Raw genomic sequence first — 8238 nt, 5'->3', positions numbered from 1 at the left:
CAGCGTGTTTTGAATGGTCTGCAGAGTCAGTAAAAAAGGTCTTTGCTTCAGAGAGCTTCCCCCTGTTCGTCAGGTGTAAAGCAGAGGAGTGGAGCCCCTGTCTGCCCGAGGGACAGTAATACTGATCGTGGATGTTTTGAGGGGTTTGTGTGCGGGTCGCCGTGTTTAGGTGAATTTTAGCTCTTACCCTACAACGCCTGGTGATGTAGGTACCATCGTCCTCATTCGACAGAGGAATAAATGAGGTTGGCTGTTTATTCAGGTTGGAGCTTGCAGTCAGTAGAGCCTTGAGGAAATTTCCCACAGCCCTCAGGTTACACACTTGGGAATAATCTCTTAGTGCTGTCAAGCGCGTTCTTAAGCCTTTTTTCCCTTTGAAATAACTTGGTGAGACACGAAGCACTATCCTAAATTTCAGAGGTGGAAACTGAGATTCAGGAGAGGTCAAGTTGCTTTCTTCACCTGAGTTGGTAAAGGGCTTTCTTCACCTGATTGGCTAGGACTCCAATCCAGGTGTCTTTTTTATTTCTTAGCTCCCAGAATATCTACATGAAACCCCTCTCTTGCTTAGGGACTACAGGCACTTCATGGTTCCTTTGCTTGGAAAAGTCCAGAAACCCACATAGACTTAGTGCCTTATCTTTCAAGGCTCCTTTCTTGAAGAAGCCTTGTTCCCTGGACCTTCAGTATAAGTTAGCAACTCCCATCTTTTTATCTCTGTCCTCCTTCTTGTTTTTTCTCCAGAACACAGTGTTCCCCACATTTTACAATCACTTGTTTATGTGTTTATCGGTGCACTCCTACTAGAATTTGGACATCCTAAGAACAAGTATTTTTGATTACTTGCTGCTGTATCCTCAGGAACTAAAATGGCCTTGAAATAATCCCAGATGGAAATACCATAATTTGAGAGGTTCTGTCTTCAGCTGATAGAACGTTTGATTTAGCTGTTTCACAGCCTTACTTAGTAAAGATGAAAAACAGACCTTTGAATAGCCTTGTGTTCTAGGAACGAAATCCAACTTTTGCATGGTTACAAGGCATTCTTACCTTTTATGTAAATTTACAAAAAAGGATTTTTGTTAAATTGGTAATGGGTTGCTTGAAATAGAGAACAAAGAAGCTGCACGTTAGTATGTGTATGTTATTTAAAACAAACTTTGTTCCCCTCCCTGCCTTATGTAAGTTTGAATAGTGACACTTTTGGGACAACCAGCCCTTTAAGCTTTGAATCTGTCTTTTCTCATTGTCTGCCGTAGGAGTGATTGAAGGAATACCTTGGAATTTTCTTGCAATTTTTAGGAGAATGGTAATCAGGAATACCTCACAGACACTTAGAGGTTGTCTAGACAGAGGGTGGGATAATATATCTTGTAGCATCCCCAAAAGTACTTTCTACTTAAAAATCTGCCGTCATAGCTCCTGTCTTCATGACAGCCCCCATCTGATCCTTGAGACACTTGACTGGAGAAGAAGCGTCTCTGGCAATTGCGCAGTCTGTCAATATACGGCTTCTCTATTTATTAGGTAAGTTTGGGTACTTCCTGGAGTGAGGTATTGGTGGTCTACCATGCAGATTATTAGAACCTACTGAGTAATGCCTGGCTCATAATGGGGGGTTCTGTAAGTGTGCAGTGAAGTTAATATTTCCTAACCCTGGTATAGTTCTGTCCACCAGCATGCTAAAATTGTCCCCTAAGCCTCATTATTTAGAAAGCCTTGTGCTCTTTTGTCATAAATTCTTTAAAGATATACTTATTAAATATTTCTAAGGTGTAGCCCCTACCCCCAGGAGTCTAGAAGGCTCTTAAGGTATATACAAAAAGCTAAAGGAGGGGCGCCTGGGTGGCTCAGTGGGTTAAAGCCTCTGCCTTCGGCTCAGGTCATGATCCCAGGGTCCTGGGATCAAGCCCCACATCAGACTCTCTGCTCAGCAGGGAGCCTACTTCCCCCACCTCTCTCTCTCTGCCTGCCTCTCTGCCTACTTGTGATCTCTGTCTGTCAAATAAATTTTAAAAAATTATTTAAAAAAAAAAAGCTAGAGGAGGGCCTGGGTTGCTCAGTGGGTTAAGCCTCTGCTTTCAGCTCAGGTCACAATCTCAGGGTCCTGGGATTGAGCCCCACATCGGGCTCTCTGCTCGGCAGGGAGTCTGCTTCCCCCCCTCTCTCTGCCTGCCTCTCTGCCTACTTGTGATCTCTCTCTGTGCCGAATACATAAATAAAATTTTAAAAAAGAATTAAAAAAAGCTAGAGGATTTTGGCTGACAACATAAAAATGACTAATATTCATGAAGTACTCATTCCGTGCTAAGCACTGTATTTGATTTACCTCAGCTAATCCTAACAACCCTGTAAGACAACATTGCTTGCTAGTTTACGTACTGTCCCCATTTTTATAGCTGAGAAAACTGAGGCTTAGAGACATGATTTAGGATCACACTGTAAGTAAATGAGCCTTGGCTTGTTTGATGTTAGTATTTTATGTAATTATATAGAGTATATTAAGAACTAGTGACTAAACAGTGTCCTGCAGATTATGAGGGTGCTAGAGAAGAAAGGAGAGGGCACCAAGAGCTGAAATAGTTTAGGTGACATTTGGAAGGCTGAGGTGAATTTAGAAAACTGGGTGGAATTTGGAGGTCAACTTTTCTAATTGGGTGTATCAGGTGGCAAGACAGACCATGAAGTCTTCTAAGTGAAGGAGGTGTGTGTCTGTGCAGAAGTGTGTGCATGAAGGTATGTCTGGAGTGAGGGCCAGTGGAGAGGAAGTATCGAGAAGAATGTTTTCTCCTTATTTCCCCCAATTTTGAAGATTTCATTTCTGGTGTCAGAGACTCAGAAAACAAAAGTTTGGCAGTAATAATATGAAGGAGGTATTGGAGAAGGTGAGACTGGTAGGTAAAGAGTAGAAAGGCTTGAGGGTAAAAAAGGAAGGACAAGCTTTAAAGAGTAAGAAACGAAAGAATCCCAGGATCTTTGACAATATCAAAGACTTCAGACTACTAACAGTCAACTCTGTTACGGGTTATACAGAGGCCTTCTTTTTAGACTTCGTTTAGGTATACTCTGGGTAGACAAATAATAAGAAAATGAAGAACTCATGGCTGAAATGGAGTTATTTTTTGTTTTCTGTTTTTTTTTTTTTTCCCTCCTCGTTTCAGGATATCCCAGATGAAATGTGGCAAAGTGGGTGTAATTGTGTTATTTCTGCTTTTCTTCACTTTGAAATAGTCTTTAGACTTTTATCTTTTTCTATAGTTACAGATTGTCCATATCACTATGGAAAAATATTCTCTACTCATAATATCTCTAAAATGCTATAAATTGGCCCTGGATGGGTTTTGACCAAAGAGAATTTACAACCAGATACTTCTTTAGGATCTTTTGCCAATGAATCAGCTATCAGGCTAGGTCCAATCAGATAAAACTCAGCAATAGAGAAATCATTATCACAGCTGGTGCCTGCGTTATAGACATTCTTAGCTGAGAGAACAAGACTGCTGATAAAACTATGCTTATTCCATGAGATTTCCAGTAAGAATTTGCATAAGCTTTTTCTTTCTTGGGAGAGCAAATTAAAAACCTCACTAGTTCTAAAATTCACTTGAGAACGCATTAGAACTTTAAAAATTGGGAGCAAAAATGATAATTCTTAGTAAATCATTTGTATGTTGTATACATAGCAAATATATGTATATTTCCTCCTTTCTAAATTTCAGTAATTTAAAGCTCACACAATCCTTTTGTCTTAAACTGATACCCTTCTAGTTGTGTATAATGTAAAAGGCTTTTTTTCTTTTCTTTTCTTTTCTTTTTTTTTTTAAATCCTGGTTCCTGGATTTCCCACCAGCTTTCAATTTACAAATTAGTCTCTCTCTAACTCCTTAGCTCAGGCTTTTCTTAAAGTAAGGATTTTCTGTTTCATAGACCTGCTGCCTGTTTATTTTCTCCATATTATCACCCCTCTTTGCTCCTAGGATCCTTTCACAACTTTATCAGTCGACTCTTGAGTAAGTAATTAAGAACTTTTTTAAAAAAAGATTTTATTATTTCTTAGAGATCACAAGTAGGTAGAGAGACAGATGGGGGTGGGTGGGTGGGTGGGGAAAGCAGGCTCCCTACTGAGCAGAGAGCCTGATGCAGGGCTCTGTCCCAGGACTCTGAGATCATGACCTGAGCTGAAGGCAGAGGCTTGACCCACTGAGCCACCCAGGCGCCCCAATTAATAACTTCTTAGTGCATACTTGACTACTTAGAACATCGTATTTTGCAATTCCCATCTTTTTGTGATACTCTGCCAACTGCATTTACTAAAAAATTTGGAGGCTCTTTGCACCAGCCTGTTTTTCCATCCTTACTGTTTGCTGTATGCATCCACTTGAAAACCTATCCTTTGAAAGAACAAGGGTTGGAGATTTTCCACATTGCAACTTCTTTGCTTCAAGATCTAATGGTATGTGAAGATATTGTTAGAAAAGTCCATTCTGGATTAATGCATTTGGGACAGATAATTTTAAAAAAATTGCCCATATCCTTCATCTATTTGAAAACAGCATGTAACAATGTTTTATCTAGTTTTTTTTTAACATTTCATATGAATACCTTTCTTCTTTTGCTAGACATCAGATCTTACTTTGAAACCTGGTTTTTTTTCTCTTAAGTATCCCTTTGGTATGGCTTTTCAGGCTTTATTAAATTGAAAGCTGAGTTGATTATATTGATTGTTTGTTCTTACAAACCTCAAATTTGAATATGAATGTTACTTTTAACTTAAGAATTTTGAAAACCTTAGTTAAATATACACTTGGGATTTGGCTGATTTTTATAATCATATTTTTCAGAGGTTAACAACATGAAAAAATTCCTGAATATCCTTACATATGGGTCTGCTTTCCTTGGGCTCTGAAAGAAATACAAGTAGGAAGCCACAGATAAAGATAGTAGATTAATTTTCTTCAAGTTTTTAGTGTAGTTCCCTAAGTCCAAATGTGTATTGGGTTAATTCCTAGGTTATACATTCAAGAAATGTTTTAATTAAATTAAATGTGAGCTTCAAGTTTTAGTCAACCTAAAATATTTGCAGCTGGTGGAAATATTAGTGGTACTTTGAAAAATTTTATAAAGTTCTTTACAACTTTGTTGTCTGAAGAGTACTTGTTTGATATGAAATAGATTAAATGTGTTGGCTTATATGCCTAAATTTTTGAAGAAAAGTAGAAGGGAAAAGAAATGGATTCATTTTAACTCTAGATGGCAGTTAAACACAGCTAACAAAGACCAACTTGTTTGAAATACAGAAACACAAAAATAGTAAAACACACACACATTCTGTTCTACCATCCAGTTAATTATATTCTCAAAATGATGTCTTGGATTGATACTACTAAACAAACATGTATAAGATGTAATTACACCCAAGTGAAATAAATAGTGTAGGCTTGTAATTGCAAGATTTTTTTTTTCAACTGGTAATATGGCGTACACCTGTGCAATGGCTTATATTGCCTGTGTTTTATTTTGTCATTTTTACCAACATTTAATGCAATGCAGTTTTATTTTATGTACAATTATTTACCAATATCAATTCAAACCATATGCCATTGGGAAAACTATTACATATTTAATGTCTTGAAATGTTAAAATATTAGTAAAGCCTATTTTCATGAGGAAATGTGTTCTATATTAGTCCATTCCAAAAGCTGGCATAGATATCCCTGCATGTACATTTGAGATTGCATTTTATTTTACTGTACCTATTTTTACATATAAGTATTTAATTCACATTAGCTTGTTGCTTGTGGGGGTACTAAATTATGTTTCTTATAGTAGTTATAAGAGAAAGGAAAGGCTTGGAAGATCATACTTCATTCTCTTCTCATGGTCTCAGCTCTTTGAATAGATGGTATGTTCTATAAATTTGTGGAGCACAACTATCTCTGGCATATGATTATGTTGATATGGTGACTGGTGAAAAGAGTAAAAAGGACTTAAAGTAGACCTAATTAGTCTCATCTGTCTTGTCAGGTTGCTTAGAAAAGGAAAAAATATGTTTTTTTTTTAATGTTATATTACAGGTTTATATGAAGTAACAAATTCTTTTGAGGGGACTTATTTGATTGACTTTTGTTTCTTGTATTTAGTGATATGACTTGAGTCTATTTTCAAATAGTGGGTTATGGCATAGGTGGCTGATGATATACTTCCAAAACCTTGGTAGCCGTGCACTCAGAGAGGCAGGGGGAAGTGTCTCTCAGCCACAACAGTGTGGAGGTTCAGGGCAGCCTACTGGGAGAAGCTGGACTTTGAAAAACCTCACATCTTGGAATTAGCATTTGCTTTTTGAGTTAGTAGAATTAATGTTTAGTAGGCTCTTCAAGAGAGATGATCTCACTGTAAAGAGTACTTACGCCCTTGGAGTTTTTTCCTAGACTCCAAATTCCTATTAACAGGTATTGGTTCCTAGTAGGGCTTTGATAAATGCTTGTCAAATATATTGAAGTTGGCAAGGATAATTTTTAAAAATTATTTTTATTTTATTTTAAAAAATATTTATTTATCTGAGAGAGGGAGAGAGGGAAAGCACAAGTGGGGGGGTAGCAGAAGAGGGAGAGAGAAAAGCAGACTCCCCACTGAGTAGGGCTCGATTTCAGGACCCTAGGATCATGACCTGAGCCAAAGGCAGCTGTCTAACAGATTGAGCCACCCAGGTGCCCCAGGGCCATTTTTTTTTTTAAAGCAACATTAAAAAGTCCCATGTTACTAAAAAACAGATGGAAAAGAATTTATCTATTTATTTTAGGGAAGCTTCTACTAAAATTTTATAACAATTAATGTAGTTGCTGCACATTATCGTCTTGCAAGGATACAGAGTTGCCAGAGCTTCTAATTTTTCAAGGGAAGATAGACATTTAGATTTCATGTGAAATCTTCTGATTTTTCAGTGTTAGCAACTATTTCATATAAAAAACAACCAAAAAATACAACAGCAGACCGATAGTTTACAACCTTCAATGTATACCACCCTAATTTTTTAGCTAATTTTAAGAAATTTTATTTACTGATTTGAGAGGGGGAGAGAGAGAGCTTGCATGAGCAGGGGGAGGGGCAGAGGGAGAGGGAGCAGTAGACTCCCCACTGAGCAGGGAGCCTGACACGGGGCTCCTATCTCAGGACCCTGAGATCATGACCTGAGCCAAAGGGAGATGCTTAATTGACTGAGCCACTCAGTTGCTCCTCATTTGTTGTTTTGTTTGTTTGTTTTCCATAACATACAAGATTGATTGGCTTAAGTATTTTAGTTATGGTACAGTCCAATCACACTTGTTTGAGGTTATACTAAGTTATCTTAAATACATTTTGGGATCTTTCTGGAAATCTTCAATTTCATGTCCACCATCAGACTTTTGAGTATTATCTATGGATAACTGTTCCCATTCTTGGCATTTTGATCCTCCTTAAGTTCATTCTCGAAGAGTAACCTTAAGTTTTGGGAGTGCTTTGCTATAGTTACCATGTGCTGCCTGTTTTGGGTCTAAAAATGCAAGTACTGAAGAAATGTATGAGTGCCTCTTCATTAGTTTTACTTTTTCTACATTTTCCCTTTCTACAGTCTTCTCTACAGTCTGATTTTTTCCCCCAAAACATTAATGAGAACTTCTAACTCCCTTCCTCAAATCCTGTAGTGCCTTTCCATTGCCCTTAGAGTAAAATCCACACTTCTTTGCATACACTTCAAGTTTCTGCTTGATCAGGCATTGCCTACCTCTCTGACTTCCTTCTTTCCAGGTTCCCCCTCATTTTATTTGTTCTTGTTTTTGCACACCAAGCTCAGCCCTGTGTCAAGATGTGTTCATTCTACCTGGAACATCTTACACAGAGCTTTATAGGTGCTGTGAGTGTCACTCACCAAAAGAGTCCTTTTTTTGCCCACTTTGTCAAAAATAATCCCCCTTTTGCCATCATTCTCTGTCATCTTACCTTGTCTTTTATTTTATTTTTTAAAAAAATATTTTATTTATTTATTTGACAAAGAGAGATCACAAGTCGGCGGAGCAGCAGGCAGAGAGAGAGGGGAAGCAGGCTCCCCGCTGAGCAGAGAACATGATACGGGGCTCGATCACAAGACCCTGAGATCATGACCTGAGCAGAAGGCAGAGGCTTTAACCCACTGAGCCACCCAGGCGCCCCTCTTTTTATTTATTTATTTTTTTAATAGTTCTTACCTCTACCTGATATAAA

The sequence above is a fragment of the Mustela nigripes genome, chromosome 2 (genome assembly GCF_022355385.1).
Source record: "Mustela nigripes isolate SB6536 chromosome 2, MUSNIG.SB6536, whole genome shotgun sequence".
In the NCBI taxonomy this organism is placed as follows: domain Eukaryota; kingdom Metazoa; phylum Chordata; class Mammalia; order Carnivora; family Mustelidae; genus Mustela; species Mustela nigripes.
Note: the sequence above shows the minus strand (reverse complement) of the source record.